Here is a 17,799-nt window from a genome sequence, read left to right as displayed (position 1 = left end):
CTAGGTTCCCGCTGAGGGTCGGCCGCCGGACTGAGGCTTACACCTCCGAGGGATCGTGGAAATCACCTCGGGAATTCTCAACTGGGAGAGGTTTTCTGCCTTTTGGTGTCTTTGGGAGAAATACTTGATATACAGTGCCCTTAGACCGTAAGCATCCCAAATACCACTGGGCTGGCAGACATGTGACACCATGCTAGTATTTTTCAAAATTGCAGTTCAGCCACGCTGACTTTGTAGATAAGATTTTCTTAATCACAGGCTAGTCATGCTATCCGTTTTACAGTGCTATCCGGCTCAGGACTGGCAATGATGCGAGCCATCCTTGGTGAGGCAGCAGGTTGGATTGGGTCACTTGTGAAGGAGTGAAGTGCTGTACTTCAGCTTATCTAAAGACTGCTGCATTTGTGCAGTTTCTACTGGAGAAAAACATCCCCAGCCTAGACACGCACACATCACCTATGGTCGGCTTCATTAATGCCTTCCAAACCAGATTTAAATTCCAATTTGATAGGAGACATCTAAACTGAGGAAGACAAATTTACCTCCTTTAAAAGCCTAACGCTAATCTGATGGGAAAACAAATTCTTTCTTCCCACTGGACCTTGTATTGCTGGCAGTGGTGTTTCTTGCATCCTGAATGTGGCAACTAATTAGAACCTTTATCAAGATCATCAAACAAAATAAGTTTCAAAAACATTTTACTAGCAGAAACGTACAACCTTCCCGCCATCAGACACAAACTTTCTCCAACTAACATACATTTTTTTTTAATGTAAGCCTATCTTTAGGGAAAGCTCTCAACTTCCAAGCCATCAGAGATTAATTCTCAATTTTGATGATTACATCCCGGGACCACCCACTCACTAATCATATTCTTCTTGAGAGATCTGAAAGGCTGTACTATTGACGAGGTCTGGAATCCATAGCCTTCTTGGACATAAAGGTGCTATCAAGATCACTGCAGATTGGTATGCTTTTTATTTTCATTTTACAGGGGGGTTTCATAATCGTATTGGAAGTTTTATGCTGCTTGCTGCCGTGAGCTACTGTGGAAAGGCATCAAATAAATAAATCCTGACACCTTTCTCAACATACCACAGGATATGGGGGGGGGGGGGGGGGGGAGCAGGAGAGACAGCGCAGGTAGTGGCTATCTTCCTGAGACAAGATGCCAGGACATCTACAACAGGGCTACACTACCTCCCTACAAATGGGCAGAAAGACTTGGTTTTTTGGTTATTGGCAGTACCTAATCAGCTAGTCACCTTGTGAATTCACATCATCTGCTACATGAACTGCTTTTAATCTGAGAGGATCCCTCTGTGATCAAGAAAGAATCCCCACTATCTTCACTATAAATTTTGGAGTTCATACCTTTTCTTATTTATCACTGGCAGAAATGTATTTAGAATACTTGAGTAAGAACCAACATGTTTAAAAGTCAGACCAAATTATTTATTTCCTCTGTAATCCTTTATAATCAGTGTGTGGGGGTGGAGAGAATGAGGCTTATTTTGTCAAATGCTTTTTACTGTTACTAATTTTTTTTATTTCTGCTCATTTATGTCTATTTGTTTTATTTTTCTTGTTTTGTTTTGTCATTTCTAGGTGGAGGTATTTTGTTGGCTTTGCATCAAAGGTGAGCATAAGGCTTATGGTTAAGGGTTGTAACCACCGCATCAAGCAAGTTACCCCTATGTTCAAGGCGCACTCAAATGGATAATTTCACAGGCTTTTTCACAAGTTAGAAGACAGCGCATGTACCATACACGTCAGATGCTATTGTTATCCCTGCAGTGACAGGAAGATTTTTCAAAATCAGCGCTGATCTTAGACATCATTTTGGTAAGCTTTTTACACTTGCAATGCTATCTCAAAATTTTTATCCATTTGAGTGCACCTTGAACATAGGACTTATGACAGGATTTTCACTGTTTTTGTCTCATATGCCGAAGCCGTATGATTATGTTCACAGCATGTTTATAATTTTGCCATATTTATTAGCTTGCTGCACCCCTGAGGAAGGAAGAGATTCTGAAACCCTGCAGTGTCGGGCACTTTTGTCAGCGAGCGGCATAAAGACCTGAAAGGAACCCTTTGATAGGACATCCATTTAAACAGCCTCAATCGGCACATCGCGTACACGTACCTGAAAGGGACCTTTCCCCCCCCGATTCCAACTCAAAGCGGCATTCAACAACACTTAAATTCAGAGGACATTTCTCTGTCATCATACACAAGTTAAGTATTCAACTAACTTGTATTCAGCTGAGTTATAGACCAGCTCTATAAGAGACAAAATCCAAAAGCAACCGATGATTAAATATCTAGCACGGTGAAGCACTTCAAAGCTCCTCTAGGTTTCCGGATATACACACACGGGAACCGGTGTGCAGTATGATGGTTGCTGGATTTTCACAGTGAATCTTTCTTATGTCCATTACATAGTGAGAAATAAGTATTAATTTTGTTAGACATATATTAAAGACATCACCACTGTAAAATGGCCCTATAAAGTATGTGTAAGCCCATTCCCATTTATAAGCCAAGAGAGCAGGGGCACAAGGGGCCAGTTCCCAACTTCTCTCCCACTCTAACAGTCCAGGGATCCCAGAACAGGGTTTTCTTCCAACGGGTAGGGAAGGGAAGAGAAGGCATACATCCTCCAAGACCCAGGGTAGCAGAGGTGATAATTACTTTCAAGTTTATTGCCCTAGAGAGGTATCAGTCTGTTCACCAATAAGGGATGAGTGGAGGCTCAGTTTGAGTATCCAAAATAGAAACCTTTTGCAGTAAAGAATTAACTAGCAAAAAGACAGTTCACAACAGCTAGAAATTACAGCTTCTCCCCTTTCCTCTATCTGTACAAGGGTCGCTCAGTAGCTAGGCCAGGAAAACCCCTGCCCTCCAGGGCATGGAGAAGCTATGCTTCTCCAGTAGACAGGGGTATCCATAGATGGGCAGAAAAATTCCCTGCCAAAAATACTAGTACACAGTTTCCCAAAGGTACCTGTCTCCAGGGTGAAGACTCAGGATGGGGGTTCTCAGATGTATCAACAAGGTGTTACTCACAGATCTCCTCTTCAGATGACAATACAAGGTCTTTATTAGGGAAGGCCCAGATAGCAGAGAACACAGCAGCTCACTCAGGATGTCCCCTCTTCAGGGTAGAAAGGGTGGCCACAAACTCCCTGCCCAGTAACTCAAAATAGAAATCTTCACAAAAAGGTGAAAATCTGGAATACTCCTGCAGCTAGTCATACCAGATTCAAACCACAGTTTGTGGGATGGCGAACAGCAGAATCTGCTCTCTCTCCTGGTTTAACCTATTTGACTCCCCAAAATCCTTCAGCCAGGGGTACCAGAGTTCTTAAAAGAAGGAAATCTCAAAGGGAATAGCTGCCCATCTCATTCTAGGTGTTATTCTGTGCCAGAAATCCTAGAATCAAAAGCAGGGGAACAAACTAACTAAAGTCACATTTTGGAATGTTGCATACTGCTTTTATAAACAGCAGGGGCTCGCCATTCTAGCAACCATGGTGGAGAAGCTGTTCCCAGTTGGTGCACACCATTCCCTCTGCTACCTCAGCTCTACTCTCCTAGCTCAAAAGGACTTAAAACTAGGGCCATATTTGTAATGAATGCCAAAAGATCATTACATATATAAATCTTTTAGACCTGCCTATGCTTATTCTATGGGGACTGCCATACACATTGACAGCCAATTCCTTTGGTCTATCTATTCTTTCAGTGATTTAATCAACTTGCAAAGACACTTCAGAATCACTCCCTTGTGGGCATGTTCTATCTTTCATCTTATTGTAGGACGAACAGGAAAACACATATACTAGATCTGAATGTGATGTGCTTTCCTGTCCTTCTCAAACTCAGTACACATTGTCCCTAATCTAAAAAAATGTTTAAAAATAAGCTGTCTCAGTCTGTCTTCCTCATCTTCTATGTGCATGCCTGTATCCTCAAAGAAAAAAGGGCTAATGAAAACTAGCCAACCTGCTTCTGAATTGGTTAACCAACTGCAGAAGAGACTAACAGAAGCAGAAGGTATTTCACAGGTCAGTGGATCTTTAGAAGTGTATGCTTTGCACAAATATTTTATATCCTATGTTAAAAAAAAAAAAAAAGCATACAGAATCAAACTGCTAAAGTTTCTGGAGCTCTCACTGGTGCTTCATGTGTATGAAAATCAATCAGTATGGCAATTTCTGTTACTTGACATTAGAGGGTAATTGTTTTGTGCTTAAGTGAGACCAGCATGTTTCAGTTCAGTAAAGCAAACTAACTCAAAAAGATGCTATAGATCGAGGAATGCAAACCCTTAATTAAATTTTAATTAAAAATATTGAAGCAAGCAAGAACTATCCATGGTATGCCAATTTTCTTTTTTGCCAAATGTTTGCAGCAAAGCAAGAGACACATCTATTTGATGCCTAGAACAAATCTAATTGCATTTAGATGTTTTCAAGCATTGTTCATATGATGCAAAGGTTCAGATAAGCCAATCAGAATGCAGAACAGGTCATGCAATAACACCAAGTGAACTCTAATTTTGCTGGTTTGTATTTTGATCTAGTAAGTTTCCCCTTGTTATTTTGGGTTTCCAATTCAATTGGAACTAGCTTCTACTGCAATCACAGCAGAGCTTCATTGAAAACTACTTTGAGGTCTTTCCACTCCATTTTCAATAGCTCCCGTCTAGCCCAGCCAACATGACATCTCTAGGATCTCTAAAAAGCCATATTTGATTAGTCTGAAGCTGATCACAAACAAAGAACATGATTAACTGTATGCTCTTGGGTACTCTTATAGCTGAAAGACAAATCCATCTCTCTATTTCAGAATGTAGTTGTAAAGTGCTATAGGATTCTGTATATCACATTTATAATATATAATTATGCTTCCATTATATTTCCATAGGAGAAAGGGGGGATTAGGGTGTCTGAGATTGCAATGAGGCTGTAATATGGAAAAGCAATACTGAGGACCTTATTGGGACAACAAAAATTATTTTTCACTTCAGTAACCATGTATTCCTTTCTGCAGTAATGCTAATAAACTGTCATTCTAAAACATTTTCTTACAGTTCTTTTAAGGACATCATACAGCATATTCAAATATATCACAATCTGGTTTAAAGTTCTATATTTTTGTAAAGAAAAGGCTAAATCTTGCATGTAAGGTACATTGCATTTGGGTAAATAAATGAGCCATTTCTTGATCTTTCAAAACATGTGCGAGCTGCCTTTTAATTATCAACATTACTCCTCCATTATTCGCATACTAATCAAAAGCTTTCTGACTGTTGGACAGATGAAATCAGTAGGAGGTTAATGAAAACTGTCTTTTCAAAAGCAGACAAAGCAGCATCACTGGCCTAAAATCATACTGATCCCTGAAAATTCACCTTTGTTCACAAGATTACAAAAAAAAATTCAATAGCCTGATAAGATTTCTAAATTCTTTAATAATTTAGTGTTTTATCTAGCTTGCAGATCTGTATCCTATAGGACAGGAGTTCCCAACCTCTTTGGCTCTGTGGATCTATCAACCTCCAGTCCATTCCCACCACTCTCTAAACCCCCCCCCCCCCCCCCTAAGAGTACCATAAGTGATCTCTCCCCAGCACATCCCTATCAGTCTCTCTCCTGGCCTCTCCCCCAGCCGGTCCCCAAGTCTCCCTCTACACCTGCCTATATCCAATAGTCTCTCTCCTCCCATCAGCTTGTCCCCACCAGTCTCTCTCCCTCACAGCTTGATCCCATCAGTCTGTCCTACCCTCCATACTGACTTCATTACCAGCCTGACCAAGCACTCCTTATACCCCTTCCCAGTCTAGCCCCCACCACCATCTATATTAATGCTAATTGTGTCACTACTGTTCTCAGTTCTACCACTGCTACTCCTTCCAGCCCACATATACCTCTATTGATTCTACTCCCTCCGTTCCAGCTCCTGACCCAACCCCCATGAACTGTCCCTGCTCCTGCAGCCACACAATCACTGATGGCCACTATTCATCCATCTCCTGGCTGCTGTGGACTACTCCTGATCCTGCAGTCCCACAGCTGCTGCTGCTTCACTGCTGATGACCTCAGGGGCCTGCATGAATTACATAAGCATAAAGTGTTTAAAAAAAAAAATGTTCTGGCATTCTGTGGACCCAAGGATGGTTATTTAACATTTTAACCTTACAAGGAAATACAAATCCACACTGCTCAAAACACACAAGGTATAGTAAATCTTGTTTGGTTGGAAGAATAGATGCTTATTCCTGGTTAAGAAAATATATACATTTGATATTACCAGGTCCCCCTTTAGTACAGGCTGTTTAAAAGTAAATTTTCTCTTTAATAGAACCTTTCACCCTCAGAGTAAAAACATACATATAGTGTTAAAATTCTGAAGCAAAAAAGATTTTCTTGATGAATTATAGGGATGTGCACTGACTTTTTTTTTGTCTTTTCATTTTGGATCCTTCTGTTAGATTTCATTTTTAAAATGGTTTGGGAAGTACTTATTTCGGGTTTCCCTAATTTCAGAGTTAGTGCGCACTAACTAAAAAGGTTACCAATAAGTTAAAAAGTGTCAACTGGGGATCAGTTCATTAGCCAGAGGTATGGGTTGCATTCCCATTGGCTATCTGCTTAGTTACTTGTTTGTGTTGGCAAGATTGCAAGGTGGTGTTTGTTGGGGATGGGCAGTGCCTGGTAACAAGTATAAACAACAAATGATGTAATAATAGCATCAAGCTCTAGTCAGCAAAAGTATGTAATGCAAATGCATATTTACAACTTGCCAATCCCTTTATATTTTAGGAAAGGGGACATGGCATTTTGGAATATGCATACTTTGAATCCCCTTGGTGTGAGTCTGAGTTTACGTGGGGGGTGGGGAGGGATGACTGGTGAGACGGGACGTGACTTGGGTGAATGTATGGTGAGACAGGTGGGAAAGGTCTGTGTGTGTCTGTGTGTCTTAACCCATACAGTTAATCCAGTCACCCCCTTCCAAACACACACACACACCAGGCTACCTCTCTCTCCCACATGTCACCACAGTTACCTCCTCTCTCACCAGTCTCACCCCACACAAAACAGGCTGCCTCTCTCACCAATAACCACCCCAAGCAGTCTCTCTCCCCCATCATCCCATATAGTCACCCCAGTCTCACCCCCATCACCAGGTACCCCCACACCCCAGGATGCCTATCTCTCACCACTCACCATCCAGTCTCTCTCCCACCTGTCACCCCATAGTCACCCTAGTTAACCCCTCTCTCACTAGTCACCCACACACATGCCAACTATCACCCCAACTAGTATCTCTCCCACCTGTCACTCCATTCACCCCAGTCACTTCCCCTCTCACCAAGGCCAGGGCCCCTTTCCTAGAATACAAAGATTGGCAAATGATAAAATATGCATTTACATTACATGCTTTTGTTTATTCTGACTAGAACTTGATGGTATTATTATATCACTTGTTTGTTTACATTTATTACCAACACTGGCCATCCCCCCACAAATACCACCTTGCAATCTTGGCAACACAAACAAGTAACTTAGGAGACAACTATTGGGAATGTATTTATTTATTTAAAATTTTTTCTATGCCGGCATTAAGCGGACACTATCACAACAGTTCACAATAGGGCACATAACTACATGTTGCATAACAAGTCTTAAATTATAACAACTAAACAGATGCCATAAAAATACTGTAACAGTTTCATAATAAAACACCCAACAAGTAATACTTATGTCCAGTTTTCTCTGTCTCAGCTATAAGATAAAGTACTACTTAACTCTAGTTCTTTGTTGTTTAAAATAAAAAAGAAAGAATACAAATATAAAAATGAGAAACACACGCATTAAGTAAAAAGGTGTGTGGGGGGAGGAGTTCAACTGACCGCAACCATACCTCTACCTAATGAACTGCTCCCCAATTGACACTTTTTAACTTATTGTTAACATTTCTAATTATTGCGCACTAAGTCCCGTTAATGCACACTAACACGAAATACTAATTTTCACGAAATTTCATCCTTTTTTTGTTTCGTGGTGCTCCCAAAACAAGATGAAATAGACAATTTCATTGCCATTGTCTGAAATCAAATGCACATCCCTACTGAATTATAAATTATATGAGCGATACAGTAACCCTACAGCAGAATATACATTGCTGCTGTGAACAAACATAATCAAACTTTCCTAACCCTCTGAATTACAGTAAGAGCAAAGGGCCATAGTGTGGCAATATCCAATACAGAATATACAAAGCAGGGTAAAGTAAAATTTAGTCTGACCTCCTGCTTGTTGCTGTGGTTCTCATAGAAACATAGGAAACAAACATGCATACATCTAGATACATAAGATCAAGCAGAAAGTGGACAACTGTCTAGAAGGAAGAGAGACGGTTTTGCTGCCTGCCATGACCATGTTCATATAGATGAATATGGCAAGCATATAAGTTTAAAACTATCCTTTTCATTTGTAACTTGCTTTATGATAAAGTATGTTATATTTCACTAATACAACTCAGTCTCACGTACAGCTACAATTGCTACATGGGTGTAACATGTTTTTTTGACCACATAACGAAAAAGATCCATGTTAAGGATCTGCTTCAAAATGCTTTGGTTCCTGGGATTTACAGTATTGAGGGCAATTTTCAATGCAGCAGGCAGCCTCTGACAGCAGAGCCAATTAGGTTTACTCTTGACATGTATCCTTCCCCGTCATCTAGACTCTAATGTGAAATAAACCATCACACAGACCAAGACATTCTTCCAACCCAACCACCCAAATCCAGATAAGAAATTGAAGCAACCTTCCCCACCCATACCCCATAGAAACTGGTGATTCTTCTCTACCTAATTTCCTCCAGCCCGTTCATTTCCCATCTTCCCTAAAAGGCAGCAGAGACTTCCAATTGCCACCAATAGGAGAAGCCCTGTTGATCTAGTTAGCTAGCTAGATCTTTCTAAAACTTGTCTTGCCTATGACTAAAATTTTCACAACTAGAAACTATAAACATGGAGGGAAACATTTCCGACAGAGCATCTTCAACATCTTTCAACTTCAAGTGTCAATCTACATGCAGCAGGGTAGAATATGGTAGAAAAATGTCCCTATCCAGCTTTGCATCACTTGAGATTTACCCTAGAAATAGATATATCCGTGCATAGTTCTGGAGTTTATTACATCTGCTGGTAACACCTAGGCAGAACCAGATTATAATAGGTTTCAGTCCTCTTTTTAATCTTGCTAACACATTTAAAATAAGTATTACCTCTCTCCTTTGGGACAATAAAAAATGAACAAGGTTTCTACAAATCAGATCCTTGATATCATGACATGTGCCACTATATAGGCACAGCACCATGTTGATGATCATACTTCTAAATACTAGAAGGAGGAAAACATGGTTAGGGGAATCTACTGCATCATTTGTGATATCTTACACATACCCAGGCTTGGGGGGTGGACCCTGAAGATGCTGACAGGCCAAGGAACTGTACTGAATCATGAGGCATAAACTAAATTGAGAGGCAAGTCGAGGCAGCTGAAGTTCATGAAGAAATGGAGGTCATGAAGCAAACAAGAACAGAGTCTAGGTCATTCATGAGTCAGGGCAGGCAGCAAGCAGAAGCAGAGTCAAGGTCAGACAGGGTCACAAACACCAAAAGGAACTCGGAAATCTACTAGTGTAGGAATAAGGGATGAGAACCTGTTGCTTAGGTGCCAGCACAGAGGACTGGGCCTCCCTTTATGTTGCATCAGTAGTGACATCATCAACCTGTGCAACCACAGCAGGGGATGCTGGATCTATAAAACTGGTAAGTTACTATGGGGCCTACTCAGAGCTGCCAGATACCATGTAGAGGCAAGATATCAGGAGCCATGCCCAATGACCCCAGTAGATTGCAGGATACTGTGACAGGCCCGGGACCAAGGGGTACAGAATGTCACCTGTGGAGCAGCAGTCCATGGTTGGCAGCATGTTACAAGTTTTTCTTTGTTTTTAAGTTTGTAATTAAAGCAATCCAAATAAAATATTAAACCACCACAATCTGCATTAGCTACTGATATTTATCAAAGGTTAAATTACCTATGCAATCTCATACCACATAACCATTCAGGTTTCTGTTTTATATCTAGAAAACACATTCTGTTTAATACATAAAAACTAAGGTAATATTTTGAAAAGTTATTTTAATTTGGACACCCATTTCAAGGAGACCAGAAATACAACAGGAATGCACTTTAGCAGATTTATAAATGTTAACCTACCTTGAATATAGTAATTCCTAGAGACTTATTCTGATTTATAATCACATTTTTAGAATGATAAATGTCACAAAATGCTATACGAATTCTTATAACTAATCAAATATGTGAATTTAAAAGTCAGTACATATTGTATACTTAATATTAACAATCAAATGAAAAACTTGTTTTTAAAAGTCAATTCATCCATTTGACATAATACAATTAAATAACTTAAAGAAAAGAGACAGGCTTGTAATGCTCAACAGCTTGGTATAACCTCAGTTATGAAGACACAAGACAACCTAAATCATACTTAAATCATAAACAAAAATATAGTTTGAATCTAAGCTGGAGACGATATTCAGGACTCCCTAGCCTTCTTTCATAATCATGCTTTTCTTCTAAGTCTAGAAGATGCACTGGATCTTTTTTTTCATAATTAAAGTCCAGTAATTTGATTATAAGGATATATTATATCATAGGTATAATATATCATGGAGATGAGAACAAAGACATTTTTATAAATGTTATAAAACAATATGAGGGTCAAACATTTATTAAAATGGGATTCAAGAACAGAGACTAAAATGTATGCAATAACGACTGAATAAGTTTTACACCAAGGAATGGTACTGGGAAAACTTCCATTTCTTACTAGAAAAAAAAAAAAAAGCTTAGATGAGACAGTAACAGAGAAAAAATTGGCAGAACAAACCAGAAATACTGGCTTGAAGATAAGGACCTTTAGTATTCTCTCTTGGCAGAGAGGTGTCAGCGATAATTAGACTTTGTTGATCTCATGGGTCGTTTTGAGGTGTCCTCATTTTCTGGATGAAATCAAACTTAAATTCCATCAGACCTCACAAGAGTATAAGGATTTGGCATTTAGCACCTTGGAGTGAGTAGGCACAGCTGGCTCAAAGACTGTAAAGTAGAAGGAAAGAAGCAGGGTCAAGATAAACAGCAGCAAAAAGCAACAAAAACAGATGGAATCTCCCTTGATTATGACATATCCTATGTTCAACAGACTCTCCTGAGAAGCGGCAGGCAGAAGAACCATTTACCTCAGCAGCTCTGGTTGAAAACAAAATCTGCCTTCTACCTCTAACATAACAACAGAAAACACACAGATCTGGAAGTTAATATCTGATGCCAGCAGTCCTCCCATAAGTCTCAGGACCCTCTTTCCTCCCTCCCAATTGGTATTTTATTTACTAAATGTAGTTCTCCACTCCCCAGCAAATGAATAAAATGCCAGGCAACAATCTCCCTATTTCCCACCAAATTGCCCAATGCATATATTTTCCCCCAAACAATTCCAATGTAAAAACCTTTCTATAGTGGGAAGATGTATGCCATTTCCACATCTATAAAACTGTTCTAATAAATCAGAATTAGCTTTTTTTTTTTTTTTTAAGGTTCAGAACGTACCAATTAGGGTCTTCCAATTAAAGCTTCTTCATCCTATATCAAGCCTTGAAGGCATTTACTCTGCACTTTATCAACAGTTGTTGATAATGATGTGCCACCTATCAACATATCACTCTGGATGTAATAACATCTGTTACACTTCTCTGTTAGGAAACTGGGAATATAGTTCTTGAACACATCAAATCTAAACTTTTAATTACCACACTGAACCTTCTGTTCAGTTATTAGCCAGCATTAACCCTTAAGGTCATTTAAAGGATTACAAATTACATGATTTATTTGTACTCAAATATTTCCTTGTCACTAAACTATATACTGTATGCCATATACTGTTGCCTTGTTTTGATTCTTGCATTTGTGACTCCAGCGGGAGGTAGGCATGGGCTATAATAAGCTGTCAGGAAGTAACTTTTCCCGTCACTGCAATGCTCTCCCCATTTGTAAGGCGTGTTTACCAAATTGCCTTCTTCAATATGTCTTTTTTTATTTTGACTCTGTTACAAAGATCGGGCCAGGACAAACAATATCCATACTGGGAACCAGTCAAACAATTAGTGGGCGGTTGCACTGAGAAGATGGATTAAACATTTTTTTTTTAATCATTTTGGAGCTTTATTACTGGATATTGCTCATGGTGTGTCAGCTTTCCTGCTCTTAGTGATCGGAAGGGGCCTGTGAGAAGGACTATACTCCACGGTGTTTTCTTGTGTCAGGGATTTCCCCCTGAGGAAGCCGTCATTGGCGAAACAAGGGCCTCGTCAGGGATTGCACATTATACCCAGGAAATACCGGCTTCAAGTTAGATATATATTGTCATAATAGTGGAATATTAGAGATTTAAAATCACACTTAGGATTGGCATCATACAGCATAAAGCTATTTATAGGTTGTCATAGCCTGTAAGTAAAGAAATTTAGTGTCTGACTTGTCTGTCATTGTAAACATTTTATCAAGCTGAATGTTTAAAAATGTGTTTGTTAATGTACCTAGTGATTTTTCCAGGAGTATGTCACATATGCAACAACCAAATAGCATAGCGCAGTTTTACTTGTTAAATTGTATATGACATTATAAATCCTTTTGTACAGATTGGGGTAGATTTTCAAAGGGGTACGTGTGTACCCCCCAAAAGCCTACCCCCAAACACCCCCTGCGCGCGCCAAGCCTATTTTGCATAGACTCAGCAGCGCGCGCAAGCCCCGCTTGTGCGCGCTGCTGCCTGTGTCGCACAGCAGCCTGTGTCGGGGCCTGCCGCGCCAGCGCGCATAAGTTACTACTGCCCGGAGGCAGTAGTAACTTCTCCGATAAAGGTAGGGGGGGTTCTAGATAGGGCCGGGGGTGGATTAGGTAGGGGAAGGGAAGGGAAGGTGTGGGGGGGTAGAAAAAAAGTTCCCTCCAAGGCCGCTCCAATTTCAGAGCGGCTTCGGAGGGAACAGGCAGCACGCGCAAGTTGCACAAATGTGCACCCCCTTGCGCGCACCAACCCCGGATTTTATAAGATACGTGCGGCTATGCGCGTATCTTATAAAATCCAGCGTACTTTTGTTTGCGCCTGGTGCGCGAACAAAAGTACATGCGTGTATGTTTTTAAAATCTACCTCATGTACACTTGTACTAATGATGAATTTATGTACAGTTAGCAATAGAAACTCATAGGTGCTCATTCATTTTATTCTTTGAAGTATTGTCAATAACGATGTATAGTTTTTAATAATAAACATTAAACATTAGTGTGCTTTTTTCCATGTAAGATACAATATTTATACATATAGATACATATATTTTTTTTTCTTATGATCGAGGTAAGGATTTCAAGCAGCACTTAATGTTAGCTATACTTATTTCATTTTTTTTTATAAGGAAAATTCTGACTATCTTACAGAGCTCCTTTGGATGAATTCAAGCTTTCTCGGCACAGTTAGCTAAGCGGTAACATAAAAGCATTTTATAGCCAGCAATGCAAAAAAAAAAAAAAAAGTCACAAGATGCTGATCGACCTCAAAAACGGCTATCACTTTGAGTCCCTGGAATTTTCTTTAGTCTAATTATATTATACCCAATGAGCCCATTTTCTTCCAAAATGAGAATACATTTTCTTCACAAGTTATTAAGTGCAACTGGTGTAACAATCTCCATAGGCAACATGTTCACAGTTTCTGCACTTTGTCAGAAAAGAATCTAGCCTTCTGACAGTTTTATGTTACTTTTGTTTTCTATCAATAAATATTCTTCTGGCTAATTTTGCTCTCTACCTTTTCCAGTCAACTCTCTAGATCCAAGTTGTATCCAATAATTTTTCCAATAGCTTCAAGTGATTCCTTTAAAAATTTAGAACTTGCTTTTTCTGTGTTCCCTTACCTTCGGGCAGATACAGTAAGGTGCGGTAGAGAGAGGTCCGTTAGTGCTCAGCGCACCCGTGTTTGCCGCACGCACAGTTCGGATCACCTACCGCTCGATACTGTATTTAAATAGCATGCAAATGCAAGCCGCGTCCAACGCGCGTCCATGAAGCGCAATCCATTTTACTATATAGGTGCTATACAGCGCCTATACAGTATTCTGGGTGCGCTGGTACCTGCCATTTCAAATATCATTTCAAATAACGTTTGAAATGACAGGTACCAGGAAGTGGATGGTTCTCCTACAGACCCCGCTGCCTTGAGCACCCGGCGCCAGCAAGCCCCAGCAGCTGGCAATCGGAGGGAGGGAGCACAAAGCAGCACCCTCCTTCGGACGGACAAGAGAGACGAAATTTCACAGTCCCAAACCAACCCAATCCAAGCCCCAGCAGAGAGAGACGAAATTTAGCTGCCCAGTCCCAAACAAACCCAATCCACAGAAAAAAAATGCTTCTCGCACTTAGCCTCCCAGTCCCAACCAAACCAACCCAATCCAAGCTCCAGCAGAGAGAGACGCAATTTCACAGTCCCAAACCAACCCAATCCAAGCCCCAACAGAGAGACAAAATTTTACAGTCCCAAACTTTCCCCCATCCCCCGCTCACCTGCCCTGGCCACGGCCACGCAAGCCCCCTGCTGCTACTGGGGGCTTGCATGGCCGCGGCCAGGGCAGGTGAGCGGGAGCTGGGGGAAAGTTTGGAACTGTGAAATTTCATCTCTCTCTGCTTGGGCTTGGATTGGATTGGGTTGGTTTGGGACTGGGCGGCTAAATTTCGTCTCTCTCTGCTGCGGCTTGGATTGGGTTGGTTTGGTTTGGGACTGGGCGGCTAAGTGCGAGAAGCATTTTTTTTTCTGTGGATTGGGTTGGTTTGTGACTGGGCGGCTAAGTGCGAGAAGCATTTTTTTTTCTGAGGATTGGGTTGGTTTGGGACTGGGCGGCTAAGTGCGAGAAGCATATTTTTTCTGTGGATTGGGTTGGTTTGGGACTGTGAAATTGCGTCTCTCTCTGCTGCGGCTTGGATTGGGTTGGTTTGGGACTGGGCGGCTAAGTGCGAGAAGCATTTTTTTTTCTGTGGGTTGGGTTGGTTTGGGACTGGACGGCTAAGTGCGAGAAGCATTTTTTTTTCTGTGGGTTGGGTTGGTTTGGGACTAGGTGGCTAAGTGCGAGAAGCATTTTTTTTCTGTGGGTTGGGTTGGTTTGGTTTGGGACTAGGTGGCTAAGTGCAAGAAGCATTTTTTTTCTGTGGGTTGGGTTGGTTTGGGACTGGGCGGCTAAGTGCGAGAAGCATTTTTTTTTTCTGTTCACCACACTAACGCAAGGGTCAGGGTAGGCGGTAAATTAGTAGGTTAAAGACGCAGCAAGATAGCAGGTTAAAAAGGCGATAGTTGGGGCACACTTTACTGTATGGGAGGGAATAGCTAATCGGATCGTTTATATACATATACATGCCGCGGGCGGAAAGGGATACGCATCGAGTTTAAAGAAGTGGTAAGGATCGGTAAAAACAGATAGTGAATCGCGGGTTAGACTTACGCAGCGAAATTGTGAGTACACAGCGGGTTAGAAACGGGGTAACTGCGGCCGCGCTTTACTGTATCGGCCTGCTTAAAATTGCAATATATTTTGCTAACTGTCCTCAAATGTTTTCCTTTTTCTTGTTATTTGCTTAGAGCTATATGCCCTTAATTTGGTGGAGTATAATTTAAAAAAATAAAAATAAATGGCCTATGACCTACACATCCTCCACAATCTACTTCTGGACCAAATCCAAAACAAATCCTAATATGGTGGAGGCAATTATCTGCTGCAAAAGGTAATGATCTGTAATAGTATTCATAACCTTGTCACTACAGCAGTAATGTATAACTAGAAACATAATATTAACTTTTTTTTTTTTTAAACAAGCAAATGAAAAACTAAATTAAACAGCAACTTCAGATGGAAAATATTTTCTAACCTGTTTAATCCTATTTTATTTAAAAAAAAAAAAAAAAGTAAAAACATAATAGAATTCTTTGTACATTGTAACACAAGTAATAAACAAAAATAGAAATAAAAGTTTTAAAAATTCAGCTAATATAATATTTTTTGGATTTCAGTGATGTATAAACATGGGTCAAATGCCGCTTTACAAAACCTTTATTGGCTACAGAGAACTGGATTAGACCAGAAATAATTCACAGTATAAACCTTTCAATACTTTAGCTTCTCTAATGCACAATAGTGTAATGAACAAAATTAGTATCTGGCTATAACAGGAAGTGAAGATTGCATCATTATATATAAATAGAACACTTTTCTAAGCCATTTCCCATGGTTAAACGTACTAAACTCACAGAAATGGGGTCTTGGGAAACTGCCCACCAGATGTGCAGGTAAAAAAGCATAGTGCTACACCACACCTGGGAGGAGACTTGCAAGTATACATATTTTTAGATTTTCAAAAGAATGCATGCAGCTATCTGAAAAAGGTATCTGCACAAAAAGCAGGTTCACAGTTGTGTGGGAACTTTTTTCTAGGTAACTTTCAAAGAGAAAGCTGTCCCTTTGAAAATGGTGCAAAGTGTACAGGTACCCATCAACTTTGCACTTCCATAGGTAGTTTGAAAATTGCTCATGTTATTTATGCACTCTATTTTGTATCTACTCTGTCACCCACACAAATAGTAGAAGCAAAGCATGCAGATGCTTTTAATACATATACCTTGCAGCTGCTAAATTTCAGAGAGAAACAAAGTAGGTTCTCTTAAATTTGCATAAAGTACACATCTTATATCACCAGTGTAGTCTGCAATTAAGGTGAAGTTTAAGCGTAACTGTTCATTTCCTTTTGATTCCTAGCAGACCAGTCCAGACAAATGTGTTATTCACACTCACCAGCAGGCAGAGGCATAAAACACAAGCCTTTTCTGATGACACATTCCTCTACATAGCTCGGTAAAGCAGAAAAGATTGTCAGTTTCTTGCTCAAGCTTTAGTCTAATCTACAAATGTTTTTTGTGCCTACTCCACCCCGAATATCTAAATAGGGCATGGGATAAACACTGTGGATCCCTAAGGGCTAGAAGATGAAAATGAAGAAAAGAGTACATGGGGGTAACTTGCTGGTGTGGCACTTACCACCCTTAACAAATAAGCCTTGATACTGTTAATGCAACTCCAACATTGCTCTCTGCTTCAACAGCAGTGAGAAAACGGGAACTAGATTCAGACAGCAACCGAGAGCCTTGACTTTTTGCGGTTCGGGGAACAAATAATGGAGGAACTTGCTGATACAGCTTTTACTACCCTTAACCAATAAGTCTGACACTTTCGAAGAAACTCAACATTACTTTCTGCTTCCATGGCAAAGGTAAAGGGAAAGTGGATTCAAACAGCAACCGAGGGCACTGACGTTTACGGTCTTGGAAACTGATATGCATGGGGTAATCTGCACAGCACGGCAGATGCCAGCATAAGCTTGCTGGGCAGACTGTGGATCATTTGCTCATTTTCTGCTGCCATTTCTATGTTCCTACATAAGCAAAAATTATATACAGACACACTCATCCGAGCAGGCTTTCCCTTTCTTCCTTTTCTAGAGACTTTCTTCTCTCCTTCACTGTATGCCAATACTAGGTGGCTTCCTAAATATTTCTGAAGAAGAACAAAACAGAAAAAGACAAAGGTGTTATGGTTC

The 17,799-nt window shown here is 40.3% G+C and overlaps 1 protein-coding gene across 3 annotated transcripts in view; it reads right to left on the bottom strand.

Annotated features, from left to right (window-relative positions):
- PTPRG (protein tyrosine phosphatase receptor type G) overlaps positions 1–17,799 on the bottom strand; it is a 1,221,857-nt gene that overhangs the window by 766,490 nt on the left and 437,568 nt on the right. The window contains exon 2 of one of the 3 annotated variants that reach the window (XM_029601002.1): positions 11,032–11,213. The exons of the other annotated variants lie outside the window; for them this stretch is intronic. The gene's annotated coding sequence lies outside the window, so the exon portion shown is untranslated. The remainder of the gene's footprint in view (positions 1–11,031; positions 11,214–17,799) is intronic. 3 annotated transcript variants of the gene reach the window in all.

Source organism: Rhinatrema bivittatum, chromosome 4, assembly GCF_901001135.1.
Source record: "Rhinatrema bivittatum chromosome 4, aRhiBiv1.1, whole genome shotgun sequence".
NCBI classification, from domain to species: Eukaryota; Metazoa; Chordata; class Amphibia; order Gymnophiona; family Rhinatrematidae; genus Rhinatrema; species Rhinatrema bivittatum.
This window is presented reverse-complemented; position numbering and strand designations above follow the sequence as displayed.